General features: G+C 55.5%; 2 pseudogenes; one reads left to right on the top strand and one right to left on the bottom strand.

Annotated features, from left to right (window-relative positions):
- Positions 1–857: 857 nt before the first annotated feature.
- Positions 858–8,137, top strand: LOC114696552 (annotated as a pseudogene).
- A 1,356-nt stretch (positions 8,138–9,493) lies between these two features.
- Positions 9,494–12,435, bottom strand: LOC114696595 (annotated as a pseudogene).
- Between the last annotated feature and the right edge of the window lie 322 nt (positions 12,436–12,757).

Genomic DNA, 12,757 nt, shown 5'->3' with positions numbered 1-12,757 from the left:
ACAGTCACCTCCGGCCCTCTGGCCCACTGGGGCCAGCTCCTCATCTCCCGCAAAAGCCGCGCCCATGCTCCCTGGAACAGTCCCGGGCCTGCAGGACTGCGTTCCCAGTGTGGTCCACGGCGCTCGAGGGCCACCCCTTCCCACAATCCGCGGTCCTCCTTGGGTGCCGGCCCTCGCCTGGCTCCGGATCTCGCGAGAGGACGAGAATGCCCGTTGCAGCCCAGCTTCGCCTTCCCGGGCCTCGGAACCGCATCCTCCCTGGCTTTCCTCCAATCCTGCCGCTCGCGCTCCGCTCTCGGATTGGCCGAGGGAGCTGGTCAGTTTTTTTCCCAGCCAGAGAGCAGTGCGACAACTTCTCCGTCCCTGGCCCCGCCCTCGGCCCCTGCGGATTGGACGGTCGGGCGTGACGTCACGCGGCTCCGCGTCAGCGGGGACTAGCCAATCACAAGCTTGGCGTATTTTACAAACCGGGGAAGCAGCGGCGGCTGCAGCAGCAGCAGCAGCAGCAGAAACCCAGAAAATCGGCGAAAAAGCTGAGAAAGTGGAGGTGACCCCCGAGGGGCTCCTGGAGAGGTGCGGCACGGGATGGTAGAGGGGACGAGTCCCGTCGAGGTTCTCAGGGAGGACAGCAGTTTGGAGTCCTGGGGCGATCGCAGGCTGGGGGTGTCTGGAGGAGCCCCAAGAGCGGCCTTGCTGCCGGTGCGGGCCTCCAGGCACATGGATTGGGACCAAGGTGGGAGAATCAGGGGTAGCAGCCCCCACGCCTTGCTTTGGTCCTCAGTCCTGTCTGCCGTCTCCCGTCTCCATTACAGCCGCCATGACTACCCTCCACCCTAGGAAGGATCCCTCCTCCGAGGTGTATCCCCACCCCTAGCAAGATTCCAGTACTCTCTCAAAGATGCCCGGATTTTTCATCAGTCAAGTCGTGCTCTCTGGACCAGGAGAATCAAGATCCAAGGGTAAGAGGGACTTGATGGGTGAAGAGAATATAACATGGAGGCAGCTCACGTTAGCAATGCACCCCAGTGCTGAATCCCAGCTTCTTGTTTCCTTTCCCCTCAGAGACTGGCTCAGAAGCCACCGCTCAGTACTCAACGTCCGCTCATCGACTCGCAGGCCTCAGACCGAAAACCTCGCACCAGACAGAGAAATCACAAAGATTGGGGGGACCACCCAACTCCGGAACCCTTTGGAAGAACTCAAGCCTGGCTCTGGGGAACCAAATGTGGGGCTTGTGCTCACCCCAGACAGGTACCTGTTGGCGGCCTGGGAATAGCCGACTTGGTTGAGTGAGAATGGGAAAGGCAGCGTGGGATTTGGGGGTTTGCACACCCTCTTTCTTGAATACTGTAAGAGTCCTAGGCCCTGTCCTGAAAGCCCTTTCCTCTAAGAAGCCATCCGTTACTTCAGCAAAATGTCATCTCTTGCCTGTCATGGTGGCACATGCCTTTAATCCCAGCACTTTAGGAGGCGGATGCAGGTGGTCTCTGTGAATTCCAGGCCAGCCTGGTCTACATAGTGAGTTTCAGGCCAGCTAGGGCTACACAGTGAGACAGTGTGGAAGCCTTTTCAGCAACCCAGTCACAGTCATTTGCTCAGTGTTGTGCTGATTCTTTATAATGTCCATATTTCAGCTTGAACGCCTTCCTTTTCAATAGCAGGTATGTTTTTTAAAAGATTTATTTTCATTTTCTGTGAGTCAATGTGAGTGCAGCATCCGTGGAGATCAGAAGAGGGCATTAGATACCCTAGAGCTGAAGTTCTAGCCAGCTGTGAGCTACCGTGTGGGCCAGAAACAGAACCCACGTCTCCCAGAAGAGCGGCCAGTGCTCTTAACTGCTGAGCCACCTCTCCAGCCCCTAAAAAAGGATTATTTTGAAGTATATATATGTGTGTGGGTATGTGTGTGTGAGAACAGGTGCTGCAGAGGCTGGAGGCATTGGATTGTCCTGGAACTGGAGTTACAGGCCACCTGACGTAGGTGTTGGGAACCTATGCAAGAAGGGTGTGTGTGTGTGTGTGTGTGTGTGCTCCTAATCACAAGGCCATCTATCTCTCCAGCCCCCAGTGATATCTTCTCTAAGACAAAAAACATGGTTTATCTTTTGCTCCAATGGTCAGAGTAATAGCTTACATGAAATTCTTCAGACATTTGATGAGCTAGGTTCAATCGAAAGATCTCCCATCTCTCCCTCTCCCATCTCTCAAGGTCTTACATAGCCCAGGCTGGCTTTGAGCTCTGTGTGCTGGGGAGGCTGGCCTTGAACACCTGGCTTTCCTGCCTTGGTTCCCTAGATTCTGGAATTACAGGTGTGCGCCATGAGGCCTGGCTTGGATAGGTTCTGCTCAGGGTTGCTAGGGTCCCCTGCCCTCAGCCTCCCCCGCTCCTGTTCCTTCTAACCCTGTCTCTTCCCTTTCAGAGGCTACAGGGGCTATAGATTTTGTCGCTGACCCTGCAGCCCTGGCCACCATCCTGTCAGGTGAGGGGGTGAAGAGCTGTCCCCTGGGGCGCCAGTCCAGTCTGGCTCAGAGAGTACTAGTTCGAGGGAGCAAGGGAGGCACCACCCGGAGGGGCCAGGTAATGAGAAGGATGTGAGGCCAGGCTGGGGTGGACTTCGGTGGGGGATTCTGAGCTCTTGCTGATGGCCTCTCTTGGCACCCCAGATTGCTCGGTCTTCAGCATACCTGGCTCCCAGGACCCCTATCCATCAACCAGATCCTGCCAGGGCTTCCTGCTTCTCAAGACTGGAGGGATCAGGACCCCGAGGCCGCACTTGTGCCCACAGAGGTTAGACGCTCTGGTGAGTACCCTTGCGGGGCTGACACTTAGTCTTCTAGAAACTTCTTCCTGGGACAGTACCCCAAGATGAAAATGGGTTCTGTGGGAGAGGTGGGATGGGGTTCGTGTCTAGTTCGATGCCCACTTCTCACTCTGCTTTCCTGTCTTGCTCTGGATCAGAATCCACCTTCAGGATCTTCCTTTCATTCCTCAACTCGCCCCAGTTTACAGGAACTAAGAAGAGAGACATGTGGTAACAGCAGGTAAGGAGAGGGTCTAGATTCCCTTTCAGCCCAGGAGGGGATGTGCAAGACATGTCAGGTCAGGCCTGGAACAGGGGTCAGGCTTTCATAGCCAGGCCTTAATACGAAGGCACAGAGGGATAGGCATGTGAGATGCTGTTTCTTTTGGCTACAGCATGAACTGACAATAAATGGGTTTGAGTTGAACTCCTGACCCTTACCACGGCTAGTCGTCCAAGCTTGTCTGGGTATCCGAGTTCTGTAACAGCCGAGCCAGGGTGACATTTGTACCCTAGAGGCTGTTGTGAGGATGCAGTGAGATGGTGTTTGTAGAGCACTTAGCCAAGGCCCAGCCTTGCTTGACTCTCAGGGATGGCTGTTGTCCTTACCGTCAGCAGGACTTCAGCAAGCCAGCCCTCCAGACCGCTCCCGAAGACCCCCGTCCAGCCTGGTGAGTGTGTCTGGATCTAGAACAAAAAGGCAAGGGTGAGTCACTGGCTGCCCCAGCCACGAGACAAGAAAAGGTCGGCAGGCCTTAGGGAGCGAAAGCAGGATGAGGCAGTGGAGAGGCGGGGAGACTGGGTCAGAGGAGTGGGGGTTAGTGGTGGAGTGTGCTTGCCTGGCTGTCACACCCCAGAAACACACGCTCATGCACAGAACAGGGGCCGAGACCGCCTGCATAGGTCAGAGGCGGGCCTAGCTGCCCCTGTCTCTGTTCCTGCCCTCTCCCTGCAAAGCGGAATTCCCGGTGTGTTCTGTCCCAGTCCCTTAGGAGCCATGGTCACTTCCAGCAACTCAGGGCATTTGGATTGATTGGTGTTTGCCAAGATTTTGCTGGGCTCTGAGAGGGTGCTGATGGGTAGATTTTGATGTTTCAGACGCTACAGCCGATGTCCCGTCTCTCCTCCTTTACCCTCACAGCAGAACCTGAGGCTGCCCTCGTTCCGGTGAAGGAGGAAGAGCCCTACTGGGTCTGGCCCAACGGGTGCCATTAAGAGAGACTGGAGAAAGGACGCACACCAGGGTGCGATGGGACCCTCCCGGGGTGGGGCTGGGCGTTCAGGAGATGCCCTGGACCGTGGGTAGAGTGGGCAGACCCGGGACTCAGGATGTTATTAGGTCTTCGTTGCTGGGGTTGGGGCCTGGGGAGAGAGGTGACAGCCTGGCATGCATGTGTCACCATGGAGTCAGTGCTGAGGCCTAGACACGTCCAGTTCTTACCAATCAAAAATATTAATTCCTGCCGGGTGGCGCACGCCCTTAATCCCAGCACTCTGGTGGCTGAGGCAGGCAGATCTCTGTGAGTTCGAGGCCAGCCTGGTCTATGGAGTGAGTTCCAGGAAAGCCAGGGCTACACAGAGAAACCTGTCTCGAAAAAACCCACAAAAACAATTTCCTTCAATTATTTACTAACTGGCTTTTGAAGCAGCCATGGTTCTAGGTTCAGAATATACATATTCCGAAGAGGGAAGCAAAAAAATAAATAAACACAAATATAAAATATATAGGATGTCAGGAGGTGGTACCTCTCTCTAAAATTAAATACTTCAGTCACTGGAAGGATTTGGGAGGAGGAATTGGTGTCATAAATTGGTAGTTTAGAGCCATACATGGTGGTACATGACTGTAACCCAGCTCTCTGGAGCCAGGAGCATTGTAAGTGAGAGGACAGCCTGGGCTGCTCCACAGGGAATTCCAGGACAGCCTGGGCTATGCAGTAAGACCCTGTCTTTAAACTAAAAGATGGTGCCAGGCGGTGGTGGCACACCCCTTTAGTCCCAGCACTGGGGTGGCAGAGGCAGGCAGATCTCTGAGTTTGAGGCCAGCCTGGTGTACAGAGTGAGTTCCAGGAAAGGCACCAAAAACTACACAGAAAACCTGTCTCGAAAAACAAAAAACAAGAAAACAAAACTAAAAGGTGGGTTTTAATAATAGATTAATATTTAGGACCGATAGCTTAGCTCACATTGGCCAACTTATAACTGCTTATGATTCCCATCTCAGGGGATCTACTGCCTTCTGGCTTTCATGGGCACCCAAACACACCTACACATAAATTAAAAAAAAAAAGAAATTCTTTTTTTAATGTTTTTGAAAGGGATGCTAATCACTCTGTTTTACAAAATTATTTTTAGGGCACGGTCGCTGAGAAGATGAGGTTTAAGTGAAGACCAGGAGTTGAGGACGTGAACCATACAGATAAAAAGGGGAGGCTATGGAGTTATTGAACCAAGAGGGCTGCAGATGCGAAGGCCCCGGGGAGAGGACGCATCTAGTGCTTGAGAGCCGGCCAAACAGGCCAGCGCGATGGAAGCCTAGGAAAGAGGGAGAGGTGATGAGTTACAGTGACCGCGGGTGAGAGCAGCTAAGGGACACACCAGTGTGACTCCTCCTTCCTTCGTGGGGAATGGAAAGCCCAGGAGAAAGGTGTCCAAATGGAGAGAGTAGACTTGGTTGCCTCTCTCCTCACACACAGCACCATGCCAGACACTGGGCTGGCTAAGGGGAGCAGAAGAGTCGGGCTAGAGAGCCCCCGCTCACCCCCCACATCTCTCCCCAGACCCCATATTCATCCTTGAAAAAGATCAACATGTGGTCAAAAACCCACTTCACACCGCTCCGGTCATTACCCAGAGTTCAGCAGCAGGTAAGAGAACAGAGGAGGCCACTGGTGTGGGCCAAGATGAGGGAGGGAGGGAGGGGCAGGCGCTGTGGAGGGTAGGGGGTGTTAAGACGAGGGAGGAGGGGGGCAGGCGCTGGGGGGTGGGGGGTGTTAAGATGAGGGAGGGAGGGGGGCAAGCACTGGGGGGGTGGGGGTGTTAAGACGAGGGAGGAGGGCAGGCACTGGGGGGGTGGGGAGTGTTAAGACGAGGGAGGGGGCAAGCACTGGGGGTGGGGTGTTAAGACGAGGGAGGGAGGGGGCAGGCGCTGGGGATGAGGGGTTGGTAGTAAGACAGGTGAGAGGAGACTATGTCCCACCCATGGGTGACCTGTCCTGTCTGACGCAGGCCCAGTGGCCGAGTGGTCTCTCCCCTCATCTCTCTCCTCATCGCTCCCCTGAAGAGCCTGCCCTGCCCTGGGTAAGTGTCCAACGCCTTCCTGTCCTGAGGTCTTGATGCTGTCCCGCTGGCCTGGAGGGCTGGCAGCCTTGTGATTTGAGGTAGGTGTACCGTCTAAAGAATCTGCCTTCCTCTTGCCTCTCCATCTGCCTTTCCTATCCTATGTTTAGAATGTCTGTCTCTGTCTCTTGTCTTCTGCTAGTCGAAAAAAGAGTGTGTATGTATGTATGAACATCTCACCAACCTGGGCCTCAAACTTTTGATTCTCCTGCCTCAGCTTCTTGATCAGCTCTGTTATAGGCCTGGACTACCAAACCTGATTTTTAGAGCCACCAGAGAGCTTTGACTCACTCATTCCTGAAGAGGGTGTGGGCAGTCTCCCCATCTTAACTCTGGTTTTCTCACCCGCCCCCTCCCCCTCTGTGTGGCAGGAGCAGATCGCTGTAAGGTTGTTTGACCAGGAGAGTCGCAGCATGTTACAGAAGGGATCCGCGGCAAGCACTTCTGGCCCTCACCCCGATAAAACCCCCACCCTCCAGGAGCTAAAGATGCAGGTGGGCCTGTAGTGACGGCACCTCTGGCTTCTGCACCATGAGAAGACTGGCCGGGGGAGCTGGGAGGACAGGTGGGGGAGACGAGCGTGTGGGGAGACCCCGTGGACACAGCGGTGACCCCTGGGTGCTCTCTCCCACCGCAGCGCATCAGTGTTCTACAGCAGCTCCTGCGGCAGGAGATGGAGGAGCTGGCCGGGCAAAGGTGCCCCTCCGGGTGGAGGCTCTGCTCTAGACATGACCGAACTCCAGCCCCCGCTGGCTGAAATTTCTAGAACTCTGACTGCTCCAGAACACAGTTCTGGAACTTCCCTTCTCGGACTGTCGAAACACTCGGGTGTGACAGGGTCATTCCTTGCCGAAGAACGTGAGGAGCCACAGGCTTGCCCCGGGGAGGAGACTAAGGTGGTTCAGCCCAGCTCTGCCACAGAACCAGAGCCCCCAGAGCCATGCCGGATAGCTGGGCCAGAGCCCCCAGAGTCCTGCCTTCCGGCACTGCCTGGACCCCTTCTGCCTCGTTCCCAAGGACAGGCTGGACCCCTTGGGGCCTGCCCTAGGACAGAGCTGAGACCATCGGCAGCCTGCTCTCTGGAAGCTAGAAATCCAGAGTCTGGCTCACAGTCCTGTTGCGGTCAGGGGTCTCCAGCAACCACCAGCTTGACCTTCTCTTCACAAAGCCCACTCTGTGCCAGCCCCCCTCTCCACTCACTCCAGTCCTTGCGGTCCCCAGCAGGCCAGTCAGGTAAGGAATTGGCTGGGAAAGGGTATGAGCAAAGCTCCATGCCCTTGGGAGTGGGCCCTGCCTTGCACTGGGCAATGCTATGCTTTCTTTTTTTTTCTTTTTCTTTTTTTTTTTCTTTTCTTTTTTGGTTTTTCGAGACAGGGTTTCTCTGTGTAGTTTGGTGCCTGTCCTGGATCTCACTCTGTGTAGATCAGGCTGGCCTCAAACTCACAGAGATCCGCCTGGCTCTGCCTCCCGAGTGCCGGGATTAAAGGCGTACGCCAAACACCTCCCGGGGAATGCTATGCTTTCTTTCCTCTGGCTCCCACTGAAGAGCTCTCCTGCCCTGTGCTTCTAACTGGCTGTGCTCTTGGGGGAGGGGAAGAGTCAGCACCCGGAGAGACGGTAACTGCAGAGGGTCTCTACATTCCCATGGCCTTCAGGCCCCAGCAGTCTGGCCCCTCGAACTCTGGCTCTGAGGCAGCGCCTCAAAGCCTGTCTCGCCGCCATCCACTGCTTCCACGAGGCTCGCCTGGACGATGAGTGTGCCTTCTACACTAGCCGAATCCCACCTCCTGGGCCCACCCGGCTCTGCACCAACCCTGTGGCCACGCTGCTTGAACGGCAGGATGCCCTGGTGAGCCTTCAGTTACGGCCAGACCATACTGGAGCCCGGGCCAGCCTTGCCTCCTTTACCAAGAAGTAAGGGGACGTGACAGAGTCTCTCTCTCTCTCTAGCGTTTCATTCCAGTGGGTTCTGTGGTCCACAGGACTCTCCATCGTGACTCCAGCCTCCACGGAGATTCTGTTCTGCTTCGGCCATCCTTCCTTTTTAGTCTTATTTATTGTTGCTCTGCCCATTGGACTGGAGCCAACAGCCTCTTACCCTTTAATAAAGTTTCTGTAAACTGAGTGAGTGTTCATAGGCGCTGCTGCTGTTGCTCTCCAGTGGTCATGTGGTGGAGTGTGCTCCAGTGAGGGGACAAAGTGAGGGGAAGCGGTCCATCTTCCCACGCCCGCCAGCCACCTTCTCAGCAAACTCCTGAGTGCCTTCGCGGAAATCGTGGAGCCTGTTCTGAGATCAGTCTCACTCCAGGCCCACCAGTCTTTCTCGTCTAGAGTACTCTGTCAGAATTCTTAGTTGGGCACCTGTAGCCTAAGCTACTTGGAAGCTGAGGCAGGAGGATCACTTGAACCTAAGAGTTGGAGGCCACCCCGGGCCAAAAACTAGGACCTATCTCAAAAGAAAACCCGCAAAGAGACCAGTAACAAAGGCGAGGGAACTGCTAGAATTCTCTTCTGTGCAGGCCCACTGAACCCAACTTTAGAATTTCTACTCGACCTTCCACATCAAAGCTGAAATCTGCATCCCTCCCTCTGGAGAGCATGCCTGGCCAGGCTAACTGTATATAGATCAATCTCCTAGTTGAGGTTGAAAGCGGGCGTGGGGTGGGGTTAGGGGAGTCCTTTAAGGGCATCGGGCAAAAAGGGTCAGCCACTGTCTTCCCATTCTGTGCCAAGGTAGGCAGCACACACAATCCCAGCTCACTTTATTGAAGAAGTAACAGTATCTGTAGCTCCAGGACCTATCCTGGAGAGGGGTGGGACAGGGACTGTACAAAATGGGTTCTGAATGCTAGGAAGGAAGTCGTTGGGTCCTCCGTTCATGGGAAGGCGGCCCAGGCTAGAGCCTGAGAAATGGAGATGGAGGGAAGGGACAAAGTGGCTACTGAGGTCTGGTACCTAACCTGTGTCAGAGTCTCCTCTCACCTAGACAGGCTCCGCGGCAGTCCTCTCCCTCCCAAGCTGCCGGCACGTCCCTTTTCCCTGTGAGTCTTTGCTCTCCATTAGTGAAACTGTTCCCCAGCTTCAGGCACAAGGAAGGCCGTGACCTCATCCGTCCGTCCGTCCGTCCGTCAGTCCGTCTCAGCTGCAGGGTTTCATTGGAGCACAAGTGAAGCGTCCTTCCCTAAGCGGCTCTCCTCTTCCCACCTCTCCGGCCGCTTAAAACCCTTGAGCCCCAAAGATCCGCCCATTTAGGTAGCCTGGGAGCAGGAGAGTCCGCGGGCTCTCAGGATGGGCCTTGGGTAGAGCTAGCTGGAGGTCAATGTGGATTGGAGCAGGGGGCCAAGGGCGGGCGAATGAGAGAGTGCGCGGGAAGGTGCTGGGCTCAGTCTGGGTAGATGATGAAGCCTGAGAAGGTGCTGTACTTGTTGGTGTTGCCGCCGTGAACTTTCCCACCGTCCAGCTTGATGAAGACCTCGTCACCCACATCTAGGTGTAGAATGACGCTGTTGCTGGCATAGTCGTAGTTCTGATCCGCATCCTGAGCAATGGCGCTGGCCCGGACCTGGGGGAGGACGAAAAAAAAACAGACCCACATCCTGTGCAGAGCTCAGTTACTGGGGGGTTGAGTCCTGTGGCTGCTGGAGCGAGCTCGCTTAGGTATGGGCGGTGGGGGCAAACGAGCGTTTCTCAACCTATGGGCGTCCAATGACTCTTTCGCAGGAGTTGCGTATTAGATATTTACCTTACAGCTCACAACAGTAACAAAATTAGTTATGAAGTAGCAACAAAATTATTTTATGGTTGGAGTCACAGCATTAGGAAGGTTGAGACCACAAAGCTAGGAGACTGCAGGGCTTCTCAGACATGACTTGGGGGCACACATGTACCTTCTCTGGGCCTCTGTTAGAGCGATGGGGTAATAATAATAGAAACCTACCCCGTGAGGTGGTTAGGATTAAGTGAGTATTACTCCTGGAGTGAGTTCAGAACCATATTCTGTATACAGAAAATGTTACGTAGAATTGCTATTCTCATGCTAAAAAATAAAAATAGCTTTCAGGATTTTTCCAGGAGGCCATGCTCAATTGGAATTCCTAAACTAGCTTTTCTGTGGGACTGGGGAATACGTGTATCCACACCTGTGTCACGCCGGTAGGAAAGTGAACTGTGTTGTGTCTCTCTGGCCTCCTGGGCCCCAGTTTCCCTGGGGAGTGTTCAGCCGGTCCCCCACCGTGTGGAGGGAGGGCTGCCTCTGGTCGGGCTCTCTGGTCTGCAGCAGTCACACCGCCGGCCCTTCCCTCAGTTCCCATCCCACCGGACCGGTTATTAAATCATTAATTATTCATCATTATTCTAATCATTATTTACCATTCCCAGGGCCAGTGTCCGCTCCGTGGAATACAGAGTGGAAGCTGTGCCACCCACCCCCTCCAAACCAACACACCCCAGCCTCCTCCGGATTCCTGGCACAGACCAAATCTTCCTACTCGGTGCCACAAGAAGAAAGACACCAAGCTTTTCCTTAGACTTTGCCATTCCCAGTCACAGGTGCACTGGATCATGTGGCCATTCACCATCAACCCCAGGAAGATGCTCAGAGCCTAACGGCTAGCTCCCTTTCCTCAGGCTCTGGAGGGAGGGACTTGCTAGGAACAGACCCCAAAGATGAGGTTGGTCTAGGGTGACGTCCTCTTGGAACCAGGAGCTTTTCAGCTATAGAGCGGGGTTCAAGACTTAGGAGCCCCGAGGAGTAGACCTGATGCACCAGGGCCCCACCCCCTCCGTGGAACATTCAGAGGTCACTGCTCGGTCCAAACCTTCCTCTTCCCGCACAGTATAGGCAGCCCCCTCCGCCCAGCCTATGGCATCTTGCTAGTTCAAATGCCGGAGTCTTTTGGGGAGCTGGTCCTCAAACCTAGGTGGCAATGATTTTGACTACCCCTGAAGCAGAACATAGCGGCATCGGAGAGGTTCCAGGGAGGGTGTAGGGCCTGTAGACCAGGCCTCCTCTCTTCCTGACCATTGCCTCCTAGCTTTTTCCAAACCAACATTCAATGGGTTCATCCTTCCACCTATGTGGCCCTGGGCCGGTTTCCCACCGCGCCTACAGAGTCAGTGTTAGCTGAGGGCAAGACTTGGTCTAGGTTTGCCCGGCCCAGGGATGAACAAATAGGACTGCTACCTAGCAAATGGGCAAAGAGTGTTTTTTGTTTTTTTTTTTTTTTTTTTTTCCTTTTTTCGCCTTTTCTTTGAAAATCCAATCTGAATGACTCCCCCTTGGGGGGAGATGGCCACTACCAAAACAAGATTCCATTCTAGTTCTTGAATCCAGAGTCCCTCATAGCTAGTTCCATGCCAGGGCTGGGAAACACTGACTGAGAAGCCAGCAGGCAGCCCAGACCGGCAGAGAGAAGGGCTGAGGGGTAAGGCAAGCACCACAGACATGATGTGGCAGGCTACGGCTGGAGTTGGTGAGTTGATGCAGAGGCATGCTTCGAGTCCTGAGTTCCAGCTCAGACATCCCTCCAACGCTCCGGGAGACTTCGGACAGGTGACTTTCTTTTCCAGGCCCCCATTCCTCCTCTTTTGATTAAATTAAGTGACCAATTTTTGGTGGCCTAGCATTCTTGGATACCTGATAGTGTTTCAGGGGAGGAGCTGGGTTGCGACTGAGTGCAGGGAATTTTAGGAGGTCCCTAGTGAGATCTGGGGCTAAGGAGAGGGGTAATCTCACCTGTCCGTTCTTCATCAAATCGGCCCACATGCTGGTGCGTCGCCACCGCGCATGAGCACATGGTAAGCGAAGAAGTAGACGCCTGGCATGGGACAGGTGAACTTGCCGCTGGCTGCCTCGTAAGCGTTGCCCACGTTGGTCACCACGTCGTCAAAGCGCAACACTTCATAGCCCTCGTGAGGCCGCCGGAGACCCGCGTAGAAAGCAATTCGGGGTATATAGCCTGCAGGGGGCGCTGCCCCTCCAGGGCCTGGGCCAGGAGGACCTGGGGACCTGGCCTGCCTGGCTCTCCGGGGGCCCTCTGGACCTGGGGGTCCTGGGGGTCCCCGCAGGCCTGCCTTCCCTCGGCGACCCACCTCTCCCTTGGCACCTGGAGGGAAGGAGGCGCCGAGGCGGGAGCGCCGTCGGGGCCTTGGCCTCGGGCTGCGTGGGGGTCGCACACCATGCGACATCGACCCAGCATCTCGTAGTGTGTTGGTCCGCGGGAGCTGTGCACCAGGAGCGGGATGGCTACCAGCAGCAGCAGCACCATGGCCACCCCGACGGCCGCGCCCGCCACCCGCTTGCGGCGCTCAGCCGTGACGCGGCCAGGGCCAGCAAATCTCCTCACTTTTGGGCGCAATGGCGGCGGAGGCCCGGGCTCTCCGCGGGCTCGGGCCCGGTGCGGATCTCCCGACGGCTGTGCCCGACCACCTTGCCCCGGCGGATGCCTCCTGTCACCGTGGAGCTGTTCCCCAAACCGCCGGTCAGAGTGGAGGTCTCCCCCGTGGGTTGGGCCAAGGACAGCCCTTGAGGGTGCAGAACCTGGAGTCTGGTGTCACCCTCGGGTGCAGTTCGAACGATCCAGGGCGCCTGAGAGCCACAGCTTCTTGGACGGCTGGTT

This window comes from Peromyscus leucopus, unplaced genomic scaffold (genome assembly GCF_004664715.2).
Source record: "Peromyscus leucopus breed LL Stock unplaced genomic scaffold, UCI_PerLeu_2.1 scaffold_319, whole genome shotgun sequence".
Classification (NCBI taxonomy): domain Eukaryota; kingdom Metazoa; phylum Chordata; class Mammalia; order Rodentia; family Cricetidae; genus Peromyscus; species Peromyscus leucopus.
Note: the sequence above shows the minus strand (reverse complement) of the source record. Positions and strands in the feature narration are given on the sequence as shown.